Source organism: Ursus arctos, unplaced genomic scaffold (assembly GCF_023065955.2).
Source record: "Ursus arctos isolate Adak ecotype North America unplaced genomic scaffold, UrsArc2.0 scaffold_13, whole genome shotgun sequence".
NCBI lineage: Eukaryota > Metazoa > Chordata > Mammalia > Carnivora > Ursidae > Ursus > Ursus arctos.
This window is the reverse complement of record NW_026622797.1, coordinates 12,059,481-12,076,294: the sequence shown is the minus strand read 5'-3', so window position 1 is coordinate 12,076,294 and position 16,814 is coordinate 12,059,481. Positions and strand designations below refer to the sequence as shown.

General features: G+C 43.8%; 1 protein-coding gene across 4 annotated transcripts in view; it reads left to right on the top strand.

Annotated features, from left to right (window-relative positions):
- The window catches only part of TIAM2 (TIAM Rac1 associated GEF 2), a 218,698-nt gene that overhangs the window by 73,279 nt on the left and 128,605 nt on the right, over nt 1-16,814 (top strand). For 3 of the 4 annotated variants that reach the window (XR_008958917.1, XM_057310932.1, XM_057310928.1), the window contains exon 2: nt 10,891-10,977. The exons of the other annotated variant lie outside the window; for it this stretch is intronic. The gene's annotated coding sequence lies outside the window, so the exon portion shown is untranslated. The remainder of the gene's footprint in view (nt 1-10,890; nt 10,978-16,814) is intronic. 4 annotated transcript variants of the gene reach the window in all.

Genomic DNA, 16,814 nt, shown 5'->3' with positions numbered 1-16,814 from the left:
GTTTGAGCCTCATGTTGGGTGTAGAGATTACGTTAAAAAAAAAAAAAAATCCCACAGCTATCCTATAGGCTTAGCCTTACACTAAACTCAGAAATAGCCCTGTGGTAGATAGCCTGCCTCTTCAGAAGGCTCCCTTGCTTGTCTATGATTGGAGAAGGCCTCAATGACCTAATTAATTTAATTATTATCTTAGAATATTATGAAAATAGTTCTAGAATATTGTGATAGATACAGAAACACAACAGTTTCTGAGTCTGACCTTGCGGGTTTCTCAATTTACATTTTCCTTTTAACTTATAATTTACCTACCCACTCAGTTCCGAGAGAAATATTTTTTGAAAAATGTTTTACAGTATTTGTTAGTAACGGACATTTAGGCCTGGCCTTGGCATTACTGAGTCATCTTGCTAGCCTTGTGCTAGTTAAAAATAATACAGAGTTTTTATTAGGACTGCTCACTGTGGAAGAAAGCCTGCATTTATTTCTGCTTTACAGAAACCAGAACAAGAAGAGAGAACTAACATTTATTGTCTAACCTTTATTAACTTGGACCAGGCCCTATGTCAGGTAATTTAAAGATTTTTTTTTTCTCATTTTGTTTTCCCAACAGTCTGGAAGGTGGATGTAATCCTTTCCATTTTGCGTGGAGGGAAATGAGGTTTAGAGACATGGGTGAATGACTAAGGGGCAGGTCCCGGCTTTGTCCCTAATGCCTCCCCATGCACTCTGGCATTCTTAAGGCTGAGCTCTTTTCTGTTTTGCAAGCACACTCTGTGATTTCCAGTTTATTTGCATCATTCTGAGCTCCTTTCAATTAATGCTCATTCATTATGGATGGATGGTGCTGGTCTGGTGTGGTCAGGAGGGGCCCACCAGTGCTGGCGTGTGACTTCTCTTGAAGTTGTCTTCTAATGACTAAAGCCCAAGTGACAGCTCAGACTCCAGGGGTGTCTGTCGTGGGCCGTCCTGATCTGCTTCTCTGTCTGCGCTCACTTCACCTGGTGGGGGATCGCATTCCATGCTTATCCATGTCCTCCTGGCCTCAGGTCCTGGTCTCTCTGTCCTTCGTCTGTGCTCTCACCCTCTCTTTATAAAAATGCATGGCTTCTCCGCTTCCTCACGTCATGGCCGGGTCCACAGCGAGGCTGCCCTGCTCTGTGCAGCCTGGCATTAATGTTGTCCTGGTCTTAACTCCCAGCCCATCTCTGCCGGTGCTCTGTCTGTTCCGGAGGCTGCCCCCTGGGCCGTCTTTGTGGATGCCAGTCTGCTCTTGTCTGCAGGTGTCGATCTGCCTTCATCTCTGGAAGTGGATCTCCTGCATCTGCCAAGCCTTTGATTTATTTATTTATTTTTTAAAGATTTTATTCATCTGAGAGAGAGAGCGAGCGAGAGAGAGCATGGGCAGGGGGGAGAAAGAGAATCAGGCTCCCCTGATGATTAGGGAGCCCGGCGTGGGGCTTGATTCCGGGATCCCCTGAGCCAAAGGCAGACGCTTACTGAACCAGCTGAGCCACCCAGGTGTCCCTCCTCCAAACCCTTTAAAAAAATTCTATAGTTTCATTATAGAGACTGATGTTTTCTTGTATGTTTTGTTTTCTTCTCTTTTTAAGCTGCATCCAAACGACATCGCCCTCTAGTTTGGGTTGATAATCTTACTGGCATTGCTGTTGAAATGTCCCTTTTGTATAGATTCAGTGGAGTTTTTTTTTAAACCCAGGGAAGTTTCTGGCAGTCTTTTTCACAGTACCATCTTGCTCTCACCCCAGATGGCTGAATTGTCTTGCCTCTTCATAGAATTCATAATGTCTTTGCTGTCGTTCCTCGCCTAGTAGCCCTAGGCCCTTTGATAAGTGGTGCTGTGCCTGATTCATTCTCACATCATGCATTCAGAGTGCCCAGCGTTGCACCTTGCTGTTAACAGGAACTTAAATGTTACTAACTGTAAAATGGGCTATTTGTCAGCTACAGTTAATCCAGCCGAAGGGTCAGGTGTTCCTAGTGTAAAGCTGTAGGTTGAATTTTTATGGATCCTAGGATTTGCTTTGCTTAAGAAGTTCCTGATGTGGGTTTGCTCCTTGGGTCATTTTGGTTTGCCCCGTAGCGTAAGGTGAAGCGGCGATAGCCGCGTGATGGCCGGAACGCCGACATGGGCTCCTTTCTGTAAAATTAATTGAATCAAAAACCAAAACAGTGTTCTGGCAAGTGTTTCTCTCACCTTCCAGAAAGACATCCTTATCTGTACTATGGCTATCAGCTGTGTATTTGTTAGCATTGTTCAGAACCTTATCTCTGATTTCCATACCACTGACACAGGAACCATGGGGGCCTGCTCTGTGAGCTGGTACCTTTTATCTCGCTTGTATTGTTTGTCAGTGGGAGGACACTAGAACAGCGAGGAAGGGTGTTTAAAGGAGAATTTTCTACAACCCCCACAAATTCTTTATTTTCACAAGTAAAAGAATTCACTTTGTGGGCAAGGGTGCATAGGCACAGGTGTTCTCTTTCCTAAATATTTGACTTTGAGCAGAAATGTTAGGTAAGAACAATATGGTGTCTTCAAGTGTCAGGTGTGGTTTCCTTTAAGTTACAGTGACATCAGGTGTTGTGAATTATGTTCCTGTAAAAATAGCATCTGAAATAATGTTTCGCACCCTGACCGACATCCCCCAGCCTCGGGACAAACCTGTGAGATGTCACCAGGGTAATAGTTAAAGCAATCAAAATGAACCTTGCTTGGGGAGAACTGGATGCTTTTTCTGGTGGGTTCTATAGCATGCACTTTTCTCAGCTAGGCTTATGACTTTGAAATCATTGTTTCCTGGAGGTCCACAGGGAGGAGGCCAGTCCGAAAATACTTCTTCGTCCGTTGAAGCATTAGCTTGTGCTCTGTCTCCAGGGAAGAAAAGTGTGGCAACTACGGAAAGTTTAGGCGGATGACGTATTTTAGTCGTCTGCAGGAGCCCATGTGGCAGTGTGGAGTGCTGGAGCACGTGAGAACAAATCTTTCCACGGTTTACTGAAATCCAAGGATTCCTGAATCACCTGCCATTGAAGGTTGAAATGACTTGCATCACTATTTGTCCCTCCCTCCCTCCCTCCCTCCCTCCCTCCCTCCCTCCCTCCCTTCCTCCCTTCCTTCCTCCTTTCCTCCCTTCCTTCCTCCTTTCCTCCCTTCCTCCTTTCCTCCCTCCCTTCCTCCCTCCCTCCCTCTCTCTCTCATTCTCCCCCATATAGTCATTCAACGGTTACTTTCAGGGCACTGTGAAAGGGATCATTGGCGACACTGCCTTTATAAACAAATCTTCTGGGAAAAAACCCACAAATACCTTTGGCGTCATATGCCCTTTTTCAGCAGTTATGTCTAGCCTTAGAATGAGGTAAGGTTCTGGCTCATTTGAGCTCTGTGGTCAAGGTAGGAGCCCCCCGATTCATTATTTCTTGGGGTCCACTCACACAGCATGGGAGGCGTGCCTTCGACCTTGCTTCGGAGCTTTTCAGTTTCCCGGGGCCATTCATTCCACAGGTATTTGGTGAAAGCTGTTTAATGAGAGGGTCCCTGTGGATGGCTCAGAATCTGGAACTGATCTGAACACACTTCTTGGCACAAAAGTGGTTGATGGATTAGTTTTATAGGTGCATTTGAGGTGCTTGCCCTTTCAAGGGTTGTACAAATGTTTTCTAGTTTAAGGTCAGTAGGCCCTTTCAGTTTCCCCGCCCCCGCCCCCTTTTGCTAAAGGAGCACTTGAATCCGTATTGTGGGTAAGGAACCTTCTCCCTTATGTGCTGTGGCTTGCTGTTTTTTAGGGGCTGTCGTATTGTGCTCATTTACTAATTTAACAGTTTTTCAATGGTACCTCATTTGATGTCATTTATTCTTTCATCCCTATGCTGCTTCAGTTACTGAATGAAAAGGAAGACTTCCCTCCCTCTAAGGATGGGGGTAGAGGAAATGATAATATTGCACAAATGTAAGCTGTTTGTCTAACAAATAAGTGGATAGAATTTCCTTCAGTAGTTTCTTTAGCTGTTCATGTGGGGTATTTTGCCTGTTATAAAGAGACAGCCTTGTTATGCTTAGAGCTTGTCTTGGTCAAACTAAACGGGCAAGAGCGTGGGAGATGGAGAGGGATATAAGAAGACAGTTAACTGGGAAGTACTGCTTCATTTTGAACGATCCCCGCCCCTCCCCAAGCACCCATATGAACCTGCCTGCCTGCCTATCTGTCTATCTGAGAGTGCAGGGGGGAGGGACAGAGGAAGAGGGAGGCAGAAACTCAAGCAGAGTCCACGCCGAGCGCGGAGCCTAACACGGGACTTGAGCCCCAGACCCTGAGATCATGACCTGAGCCAAAACCAAGAATCGGACACTTAATTGACTGAGCCACCCAGGCGCCCCTCTCTCCTCTCTTTAAACGGATGCTAGGTATGGTGATGGGATGGTTCTGAGTGTTGACAGGGCTGGAAGAGAGGCTGGAGATGGGCTGGACAGTCGTCTCAGAGGGGAGAAGAGGAGGGAAGCAGGTGTTTCTTGCCACGATCGTCTAGGTGGTCTCCTGGCCACACCTGGTTTTAAGTGTCTTACGTGTGGGGAGATGGCCTGACTCATATGTTTTCTATGGGCCTAGCACTGTGTCTTAAAGGGGGTCCAAGCCTCCCCTCACACTAAATGTGTGACGTTGGTGCATAGATGCTGAGGTTTTGGAAGTGCTGAGAATTCGTGTACTGCCGGAATGTACTGAAGAAGGTCCTCCCCACATTCACGGAGCTCTGTCAGTCAGCTGGGGGAGGGCCACCCTCAGTCCGGAAGCCAAAATTCAGTGACGGCTTTAACACACCGATGCAGAATCAGTTTCTTTTGTCTTGGCAAGGGATGGAAGAGGATCCGTAGTGTCTTTGCTTGTGTTGGAAAATATGGTGATGAGGGATTGAGGAAACCAAATATGATGCTGGGTATATGCTCCCTCAGGGCTTCAGGTGAAGGACGCCGAGAAAATCAGATGGGACTTTATGGCCTTTTCTGACCTGCCTGTGGAAATCCTGTCGTGTCTAGTCTGCTGTACTCTCTAGGTTGAAGCAGATGCAAGGGAGGGGGCATAGACTGGTCTGTCCTCCTCCATAGGAGCAGTGCAAAGAATATGGGGACATGTTTGCAAACATTGATGGAATCCTAGTGGAGAAAGATCTATTCTGCTGTACCAAGCACACTGAGTCCAGGTCATTTTTGTGATGTGGGCATTATTCTTATTGAATTTGGGTCTGTCTTGATGGCTGGGCTCGGGGCCACTCCTCTGGGCTTCCACAGTACCTTACCCCTCTGGACCCTGCTGTCCCCGCAATGTTTTGTGACCTCTGGCTTATTTGTTTATAGGCTCTAGGTCAACATCCTATTCCCAACACTTAGCCTAATGCCTTGAACATAACAGACGTTCTGCAACTACTCCTTCAATTGAATTTAATTAACTTAGTAAATGTCCTGCACATCCGGCACTCAGGTCAACTTTTGTATCCTGGAATTTTGTCCCTGGATACATGAACATTGTGGGAATCCTGGGGAAGGCTTATTCTAAACAGAAACCAGCCTAGGGGATACAACGACCCAAATGGATATGCCCTGTCCTGCTTCCAGCTGTTCATTGAGGGTTTTGTTGTGTTTTTTTTTTTTTTTTCCTGGTGTTTCACATGAGCCGTTTTGTAAATAACAAGGACCTTGCTGGAGCTTGGTTCATGGTGAGCAGTAAATGGATGCTACGTGTGGATAGAAGTCTGCCGTTTGGGGAGGATAGACGAAACTTCTATTTTCATTTTAATTAGTCATCCCTTTGTCATCAGTGATGGATTCTGTAACATTCTATCATCTACTGGGAGACCGTCCAGTCTCTTTTTGTTAAGGGCAGCATCTGATTCCAGTAGAGGGCTTTGTAAAGCAGGAACAGGGTGCAGTCTTACCTCCTGCCTCGGAGTGAGAGCTACAGAGGGGTTTGTCCATTATGTCTCCGAAGCCTCTATGGGCTGAGAGACTGCGATAATAATCCACCTGTGAATGGAGGGCTGGGTGGTGGTGGTGGTGGTGTGTGTGTGGGGGGGCTCCATCAGATGGCACAGACCTGGCTCCCGTGAGGGGTGAATGGAGTTGCATTTCTTGCTCCTGGAAAACTTCCCAGTATCTTGTTTTACTACAAACATTGAGTCTCTGAATTGATAAGCTGCCTACATGATAGCAAGGCTAATGTAAACCCAGAAATTTTAAAACTTTTTTTTTTTTTATTCAGAGAGATGGTGGTTACAAAGGGGATTTAATTTGAAGAAGTTGGGAACCGTAGAAATTTCTCAGTGAGAAATGCATTCTTTTTACGTAACTGGGGAGGGGAGCCTATTTTAAGGACGTGGGTTAGCTAGTAGTAACTTCATCTTTGTCTTCCCCAGCAGTTTCTCGTTGACCTGTGTTGGTCATTGCACTGATGGCTGCAGGCTCTCACACTCTTGTCGCTCAGCAGTGAAAGTTTTATAAACACTGGATGCTGTGACTTAGTCCAGGGCTTGGCAGTAAGCTTATACATTGATTAATGAGGCAGCTTGCTTTCGGTGTGGCCTTCCTTTATTTTTAACTATGATGTGGCTGGAGGTCCAATTATATTCAGCTTCTGGGGAAGGCGTGGGGGGCTAGCGTCTTCAGCATTGTAAAACCGAACAGCTTTTCATCACAAATCTCAAGGGAGAAACATGTACGATCGGTTCATGTTAAATGATGTCATGGTGACAAGTCGGCGGGCAGCTCACGGGCTCCAGGACTGGCTGGCATTCCTGAGTGAAATCTGATTGATGCGTCTGTCCACACGCCGTGCCTGTGTGCTGTTACAGACACAACACAGTCTTTGTGTAACTGAAAACGTAACATGACTGGAGTTTTACTGTAGATGTAGGTTACCTAACACTCACTGCCTTGCCTCTCATACACTTGACTACACAAAGGGCTGGCTGACAGCTTCTCTAGTCCTGGGATATTGCAGTACTTGTCCCGTTGTTAACTCGCCTTAAAATATGGCATCAGTTAGCAGCTGAAACCCATCTACACGATTTTTCCTTAAAGTTTTGATTTAAGTAATTTCTACACCCAACATGGGGCTTGAATTCATGACCCCGAGATTAAGAGTTGCATGTTCTTCTGACTGAGCCAGCCAGGCACCCCAAACCCATCTATACTATTAAGAAAAGATCCACGTGTTGAAAATGGGTTGCAGTCCATCCCACTAGATGGAAATTAATTGTTCATGTGTCCTTGGAATTCATATGAAAGTGGAAAAGGCCACGGAGATCCAAGAACTTTTGGCAACCACTCATGTGTCGCTGTGACAAAACCACGTCCTCTGTTCTGGGAACACGGCTGAGCAAGTTTGGCGATCTGAATTGGGGTCCGAATTCTTGCCCGCTGTCTGTGTGACACCTCTCATTTGTCCTTGCAGGCCTCACATTCTTCATCCTCAGAACGAACAAGGCTGAAGTCAGTGTGCCTCAACTTAAACATTCTGTAACCCTGCCTAAAATTATTTCAATCCAAAATGATTACTAGGTCTAGTAATCAGGATTCCCCGGAGAAGCAGAACCAATAGGAGCCTATCTACTTACCTACCCACCTTCCCCCCCATCAAAAGATTTTAAGGAATTGTTGCGTGTGACCATGGGACTAGCATGTCCAAATAACCCATAGGGCCGGCCAGCAGAGCAGAAGCTCAGGCTGAAGTTGACGTTGCAGTCTTGAGTCTCAGTTCTACATGGTAGAAGGCTGGACACTCAGGGTTTCTCTGTTGCTGTCTGGAGGCAGAATTGCTTCCTCAGCAAACTTCAGCCTTGGCTCTGTAGGCCTGCAGCCGATTGGATGGGGCCCACCCACGTGGAGGGCAATCTGCTTTACTCGGAGTCTCCCAATTTAATGTGAATCACATCAAAAACGATACCTTTACAGCAGTGTCTAGTCTGGCGTTTGACCACGTGACTGTGCACTACAGCCTAGCCAGGCCGACAGCGTTCACTGTCATGGCAGTTAAGCTGCCGCTTCCCCCTTTTTTGTAATTTAAGTCATGGTGATGCAGTGGGAAAGCAGGCCAGCTTAAGAATCAAATCATGTCGTGTTAACAGTGTGAGGCATCAGTTCATTAATCGATCTATATGTCATACATTTATTAAGCACTCACGTCACATGTAAGGCACTTTGCTAGATGTCAGGAAAGCAAAGGTAAGATGAACCCTTCACTTTGAATGCAATCAAAGTCTGGTAGAGGAGACAGACAAGTGAAAAAGAAATCATGGCATGCCATTGCCTAAATTTGATCGAGTGGAGAGGTGAATGAGGAAGGGATAGAGCCTCATGGCTTGGTGGAGGCACAGGAGGTAAGGAGTTGGGGAAGGCTTCATGGAAGAGGAGACCCTTAAGTTGGGTCATTTCTTTTTTTAAGATTTTATTTATTTATTTGAAAGAGGGAAAGAGCAGGGGGAGAGGCAGAGGGAGAGAGAAAGGGAGAAGCAGACTCTCCGCTGAGCAGGGAGCCCAACATGGGGCTCAAACATGGGACCCCAAGATCATGACTTGAGCTGAAGGCAGACCCTTAACCAACTGAGCCACCCAGGTGCTCCTTAACTTGGGTCTTGGGGCAATTAGGAGTTCTCCAGGGAGGCATTCCTAGCAGGGCACAGTATGTGCAAAGGTCTGGAGAATAAAAAAAGTCATTTTCATGAAATGGCAGGGTATTCAGAATTAACGTATGGAAAGCTTCTGTCATATGATAGGTACTAGAGACTCAATTTCTGTTGTTATCATTGGAATAATTTAAATGTGGCAGATCTTATATTTTATAATTTCTTGGTTAGTAAATAATCATCTATCAGGCCATCAGCAAAATAGGACAATACTTGGCTTTTAAAAATTGTCAGTATAGTCTATTTAGATAGAATCCACTGAAACTTGTTCAATTTTCCATTCTTACCATTTAAAAATATTTTCTTAAAAAATATTTTCATGTCCATACTGGGTTAATTCCAAAGTGAATTAAAAATTTGGGGCACCTGGCTTGCTCTATTTGTAGTGTGTGACTCTTGATCTCAGGGTTGGGAGTTTGAGCTCCACAGTGGGCATAGAAATTACCTAAAAAAATGAAAATAAAAATTAAAATTATATAGGATTTATCTAAGGAGGCAGGCATTCTTTTTTTTTTAAGATTTATTTAAAATCTTAAAATTTATTTTAAGTGGGGGTGGGGAGGTGGGGCGGGGGAGAGAGGGACTCCATCCCAGGACCCTGGGATTGTGACCTTAGCCGAAATCAGGAGTCAGCCACTTAACGGACTGAGCCACCCAGGTGTCCCAGTGAGGCAGGTGTTCTTGACCAAATATATCGGGTTTCTAAAAATTTTCTTTGGGCCAATTGTGTCACATTGGGCAAGTCAACTTACTTTTTTAGCTTTAAATTCTCACCTAAAGGGAGAGAGCTTGGGCTGGTTTTTGAAAGTCTACCCATAGGATATTCTGTGAACCTATAAATGAAAATTATTATCTCTTCTGTGTCAAGTTATATAGGTGTATTTTTATAGCATGAGTCATTGTGATAATCACACCTTTCTCAAGAGCAACTATTTACAATGAAAGTACTTTATTGCCACTTTGAGCATTGCATGTTTCAGCCAGTTAATTGAGTATTATATGTGCATTATCCCATTAAATACTTGGAATAACCCTGCAAAGCAGATAATATTTCTACTTTCTAGTACAAGAAACCAAAGGCTCAGACTGTTTTAATAACCAGGCTGGGCTCGCTCAGGTGGTAGTGGGGATGCTGAGGGGTTGAACCCCAATCTTTTGGCTCTGAAACCTGCATTCTTTATCAAGGCTGTAAGCCACAGTACACAATTATTACCATAAAGTAGTCTTTTATGTACCTAGCTGAGGTGAAATGTCTTATAAAAAGACAAGTCTCACTCTCTGAAAGCAATCTGTTTAACATTTTTAAAAACGAAAGAAAAGGGAGGTACTTTCTGGTACGTTGACTGATGGGGCCATGAATTTTAATATGTGCTGGGCAGCGCATCAAGCAACGGAAGGAGGTATTATTCTCCATAACATGAGAGGAACCAGAAACCACCTGCTCCATAAGTAATGCAACTCGTTCTTGCACTCGACCCACTTGCATTTGGATTCTGCCCCACAGTCCCTGAGAACCGCCTCTGACACCCGGGTTCTTGCAGGGTCTTGGCTGGTCCCTCTGCGTGGCAGATCATTTCCTTGCAAGTAGCCCTGGGACCTCAGCCTCGTTGGCCATCTCCGAGAGCCATTGCCTGACCTTCCCATTTCAAGTAGCCACTTGTCACTCACTCTCTCATCATCCCTGTTTAGGTGTCTGCACGACACGTATTGTTCTAGGATATCTTTTGTTGTTGTTGTGTTTGCTTATTTGTGTTGTTTTGACTGCTTTCTCCTGCTTGAATGAAGTTCATTTCATTGAGAGCAGAGACCTCCTCTCTTACTCACTACTCTACTCCCAGCTCTGGAGTCGTGGTCTATCACAGCAGGCTTTCTCTGGCTATCTAATCATCCATCTGTCTATTTCTTCTCCTCTGTCTGCTCTTTCTCCCTCCTTTCTTCCCTCCCTCCATGTATCTATCTATAAAATGGCTTGGCCATGTGGAGTTAGAGTAAATCTGCTTCTCCAATTAGGATGTGGAAGGATCCTTATATTTCCTTTATAGTTAATCACTTAACCTTTTATTTTTATTTTTATTTTTTTAGCTGCTCCCTTTTTGAATCAAGCCCAGGATACAGCACAATGCTGAGAAACTGAACTTTAATTATAAAAGTGTAAAAAAAAAAATGTTTCTTATCACCTTTTTCTTTTTCTCTTGCCAGGGCTCTGTGCTTGAATTACCTCTTCCGCCAGCTCATTCTGGATGAATGAATGATTAACACTAAGTGTTGTTCACACTCCCTCTAGGGGTAAGTTTGAGGCACTTGTACATCTCAGAGGTGTTAATGTATGTCAGTTGTCTGTCTGTTTCCCATGTAACTCTGTTAACTGCTCTTTGTATGTGGACCTGGATGGAGAAAGCCACAGTGGATTCCTCAGGTTTGGGCTGGAAATTGAATTTCCTGCGGGCAGTGGGACACCTAATCTGAGTGGCTTATTATAAACGCACTGTAATTCTATGTGCTGGATGACCCTCTCTCTGTGGAATATGGTACACCCATCTTCTCTGGGTGCTCAGGTGGGGAAGTTGCAGCCTGGCAAGTTTTCCTTTCCGTCTCTTAACGTACCAAATACCGATACAGCACACCCTCGAACTCCAGCATCCTGCTGAAGAACAGATCTAGAGTGTATCATTTCTAGCTGAGGTTGTAAGATCAGGTGAGCTCAGGAGACTTGGACATTAAGAAGCCCCTGAGGAAAGGTAAGGTTCTGATTATGTTAAGGCTGTTTCATTCTGACCAAGGTGTTTTACTAGTCGATATATTGGTGTTTCAGTGTAAGTACTAAAGCAGAGAGCGGCAGAGTTCCCAAAGCAGTGTTTGGAATGGTTGCAAGTCATTCCCTGGAAATGTTTGCGGTGTCTGCAGCTCAAGCTCGCTGTGCTGAGACTCACAGACACATGCATACGCTTTCCAGGTGGCAGTTTGTCTCATCTTTCCTGCATAGCTTCACCCCCTTTGGATCTCAACTCAAGGTGCTTCCTCGACAGACCGTCTCTGTCTACCCAACCTAAAGTGGCCGCCTATTTAGTTCTCTGCAGAGTGCTTGTCCTACCTGATAGTTTTCTCCCTTGTGTATTTATTTATCAACCTGATGTTCAGCCTGACTGTCCCTGGAGCAGGAGTTCTATACGGTCGGAACACTTGTCTGTCTGTCCTCACGTCTCTCCACAGCCCGGAACCGTGTCTGGTGCACAATGGGTATTTTTGGACTGAATATATAATGAGTTCAGCAGTGAAGTGCAGCTCACTGCCTGAGTTGCTCGGTGTCATATGGTGAGAAATGTGTTGGCACGAGAGGAGATTTTGAAGATTCAGTTTGTCTCTGTAGTAGCTGTTTTTAAATATGAATTATTCTCTCACAGAATTACCAAGTTTAACATGATCTTCCATATAAAAAGGAAGTTTTGTAATGTTTTGGGTTTATTTGCAAATAGAGCGCTTATTAAAGTTAGAGCTTTCGATGATCATTGGTAACTTTTGTGTTGGTTTTATATCCTCTGCATTAGAATATTTAAAAGGAATTTCTGATTGGCCTCGGTGACTGTTTCATTTATGCTTTAATGAAGTTCACATACCATGACTGAAACACACCTATTTGAAAAGCCTAAAGTTTAGATTTTTTTGGAGTCAGATTGTCTGAGTTGTTTGAATCCCGTCTCTGACGTTTCCTGGCTCAGTGACCTGGGGCAGGTTACTTAAGCTTTGGTGCCTCATTTTCTTCTTTTGTAAAATGAGGGTAATAAGAGGATTTTCCTCCTAGAGCGAGGATGTTAGTATACGTGTTACATAAATTTCTGCTATTTTATTGAGTATGTACTCAGAATTTTATATATTAAATACATCTGCTAGGTTTAAAAGTAATATATTTGGATACTGTTCATAAAGTGGAGACAGGATTTTGAGTATTTGCTTTTGCATTACAGGGATGAAAACAGGCCAGTCCCCAAGGTCACCAGAAAGAAAAGCTTGCTTATGATTATTAATAATTTTAATTAGTTGTCATAGTGATAAAACCCATGCCATTTCCTGTATGTACAGCAGCATTGTTTGGTATCAGACAGACTTGGTTTGCGTTTTCTAGTTGTGCTTATCTTGTGCCCGTCCACACATTATTTGGCTTTGCTTAGCCTCAGTTTCTCCTTCTGCAAAGTAGTGCTGATAATACACATCAAAGAGGATTACTGTGAGAATTATGAAAATACATGTAACACTCCTGGCACAGGGCTTCATGATTTTCGTTTCCTTCCTTCCTTCCTTCCTTCCTTCCTTCCTTCCTTCCTTCCTTCCTTCCTTCCTTCCATCCATCCATCTTTCTTTTTCTTTCTTTCTTTCTTTCTTTCTTTCTTTCTTTCTTTCTTTCTTTCTTTCTTTCTTTCTTTCTTTCTTTCTCTTTCTTTCTTCCTTCCTTCCTTCCTTCCTTCCTTCTTTCTCTCTCTCTCTCTCTCTTTCTCTCTCTCTCTCTCTCTTTCTGTACCTTAGATCTAAGAAGGATGTTAGTATCTGTGCAACAGTGACCGTGTTTAGGGGTGTTTGGAAATAACGTCCCATTTGTAATGATGAAGGGGTGGAATATTTAGCATAGAAAGTCGTAAGCTTAGTGGGGAGCATGGGGATGCTCTTGAGAGCGTGTCCTGTGAGCAGGGAGCAGGGGCGATGAGACGCGAGGACCAATGAGAAACCTAGGAGCTGGGGGGAAAACGGGAGGGGCGCCCCTGCACGGATGTGGGTCCAGAGGCTGCTGGACTATAGATCAAGATTCCTGGAGAAGGGATTTCTCTACTCCACAGGAAAGGGGCCGCCGTGGCCTGTGCGGCCCGTTAAAACCTGTCTTCCATAGAAGCAGCCCTGTCTGAAATCCCGTGTGGCTATCTGATGGTCTTGGCCACATTGGTTGTGTGGAGACGTATGTTCCTAGAGACACAGGATTTAGCTTTCTGAAGGCAGGAAGTTGGGACTGCTGATTGCTTGCTTTTAAACAAACCTTTTTCAGGATTTACAATTTTCCTGTTTGTGTTTTACCATGTCCATCAGACAGTGTACCCTGGTAGGCTTCTGGCTGCTTCTGGGCTGTGGATAAGCTTTGTTGGGCCTGCAAAATGTGTCCTTGACAAGTCTTTTAAGGATATTTAAATTAGTTGCCTACCTTTAAAAAGTGAAAATTTGATATAAAAGCAACATGTTCAGTGATTCTTAAAAATGCGGTTCATCTGGCAACATAGGGTTCTGCATCCCCAGGTGGCAGTGGACAGGAGGGCTGGGTTCCTGCTGGCCACATGGGATGGGGCCCGTGTGGGCTGGTCCACCACAGCTTTTACCCCTTCGTGTCTTCCCAGCGCTGAGTGTCAGGTACCATGTTTCATATACTTCATTTGTTTTCATTATAGTAGAATTAGGAGAAAATTGGAAAAGTTCTGTCTACTTCTGAATTAGTAGTGGAAAAACTAAAGATATTTTTGTAGAGTTTCATGTTTCCAGAAAAATAGAACAGAGCATTTTTTGTGTGTGTGCCGAAGAATACTTGTGCAGGCCTAATTTGCAAACAAATGGCTTCTGTTTCTTAAGAATATAGTGCTCTGGCCTCTGTCATTTCATGCATTTCAACAGCCCTGATGGTGTGTGTGTGATTGCCAACCTGGGCAGTAAAGTGTTCCCTCTGTGTTCAGACACAACATTTTTGCTTTTGTTTTAGGTCATTTCCTCTCTTTCAGCAGCACACTGACTCGTCTTCCCTAAGATCAGCCGGTGGGACTCCTGGATGGGTGAAATGGTGACATGGGAGCAGTGTGTAATTTGCATATGCATGTGGGCTGTGGAATGAGGTTCCATTCTGCCTTCTCCAGTGGACCGCCCGACACTTCCAAGACTTTGTGGCAAAAACAGATGAGGGCCTGTAAACTTGTTGACTCTGAAGTCTTAGGACTCTCTTCTTTGTATGTTTGATTTTCGGTGAAAAATACAGTCTGGTTTTGCTGCTTTATTCTGTTCTGTAAGGGTGGTTCTGGCTTCACTGTGCAGATAAACTAGAAGAAAGAGCAGGGGAAGAGCCGTGAAATTGGACTTCTGTCTGTTGTTTGGAGGGTGGTTGGGAGGAAGAGAGGAGTAGGGTATGTGTTGATAATGACAGAAAGACTGACTTAATTAGTGGAATTTTGAGGATGACTGGTTTAAAGTCTCTGGAAGGAGTTCTCATCCATCAGTCGGTTTTTTAACAATGGAATGTGCTCCCTAATGGAGCTGTGAACTTCCCATCACTCAGTGTGTTTGCGTAGAAGAGAGTGGCCCATCTGTCAGGATACCGTAGGAGGTTCTCAAATTAGAAGCTGGATGACCTCTGTGGGCTCTTAGAAAACTCAGATTCAATTATTCTCTGAATTAAACTGATTAGGAACCTTTCAGCTTAAATGATTTCACCTCAGTCCATAAAAAGAAAATATTGTGTGTGGTGTGAGAGGCTGAATAGAATACTTTTTAATTGATTACATTTAATTCTGGACAGATTACTTACACTTTCTTAAATGTTCCAGTGGAGCCCTTCAAAAATGTTGTAAACAAACACGTCTAGTGGCTATTATTTATGAGTGTATTTTCTTTTCTTTTTTTTTTTTAAGATTTATTTATTTGACAGAGATAGAGACAGTCAGCAAGAGAGGGAACACAAGCAGGGGGAGTGGGAGAGGAAGAAGCAGGCTCATAGCAGAGGAGCCTGATGTGGGGCTCGATCCCATAACGCTGGGATCACGCCCTGAGCTGAAGGCAGACGCTTAACCGCTGTGCCACCCAGGCGCCCCTTATGAGTGTATTTTCTAAATGATTTTTTTCTTCAGAAAATTTTAATTTTACCTTGGTGGAAGCTCATTTTGTAGTTTTATTTTTGGTAGCATAATTTTTTTTAATACACATTTTTATCACTTATATATAAATATTACCTCTTCTTAGAAACCATTCTATTTAATTTCAGATTTAGGACTTTATACATTATCAATAATTGTCAATAGTCAAAGTGTATTTAATTTCGATATAATGACCTATAGAAAAAAGTCCATTTAAAGGAAAACTTTATTGGGGCACCCGGGTGGCTCAGTCAGTTAAATGTCTGACTCTTGATTTTGGCTCAGGTCATGATGTCAGGGTCCTGAGATTGAGCCCTGGGTTGGGCTCCATGCTGGGTGTGGGGCCTGCTTAAGAGTCTCTGTCTCCCTTTCCCTCCACCCTCTCCTCCCTGCTTGTGTGAGCATGTGTTCTCTCTCTCTCTCAAAAAAAAAAAAAAAAAAAAGAAAACTTAAGAATTTGTTTTAAATCTTGGTTTTTATGTCAATGCATATTTGCTCATTTTTGCAAAAGTAATTAATTGGTCATTTGGTTAAATTCTTGGGACTTGCTTATTATATAATATAAGGTACCCACCTAGACTTTATATTTATTCCATAGAATGTCATTTTCATGACAATTGACACCATTAAAATATTTTTTACACAGTTGATGCCTTTGAAACACTTAGAAAAAAGCTTAATTATGAAATTTAGGTGTGTTCTGGTTTTAAAGCAATACACACCATGCTAGTAAAGCATTTTGAATTATCCTAGAATTGACTGTGGATTTTAAGGATGCATGGTTGATGCTGTTTAGACACATTCTTGAGGCCAAAGCAGCTTGGAAGGTGAAACACTGCAGGAGAACAGCTGGGGAATTTCAAGCAGACACTTTGTGAAAGTTTTGCTTGATGGGCATTGATGACACGCGGGTTGGCGTATTTTCAATAAAGGGATTTTAGAGGCTCTGACAAAAAATTGCAGCAGACACTTTTCTCCTTTTATATTCACCATCACCGTCCTCTCCCCTCCTTCCCTGCCCTCACTCACTGGATTGGTTTTTTGAGTATTCACCAGGTGCCCGGCGCTTTTTAAAGTAGTAGACTTATTTTTTTTTTTCAGATTTTATTTATTTATTAGAGTGAACATGAGCAGGGGAAGGGCAGAGGGAAAGGGAGAAGCAGCCTCCCTGCTGAGCAGGGAACCCACCTGACATGGGGCTCCATCCCAGGACCCTGGGATCATGACCTGAGCCCAAGGCAAACGTTAAACCGA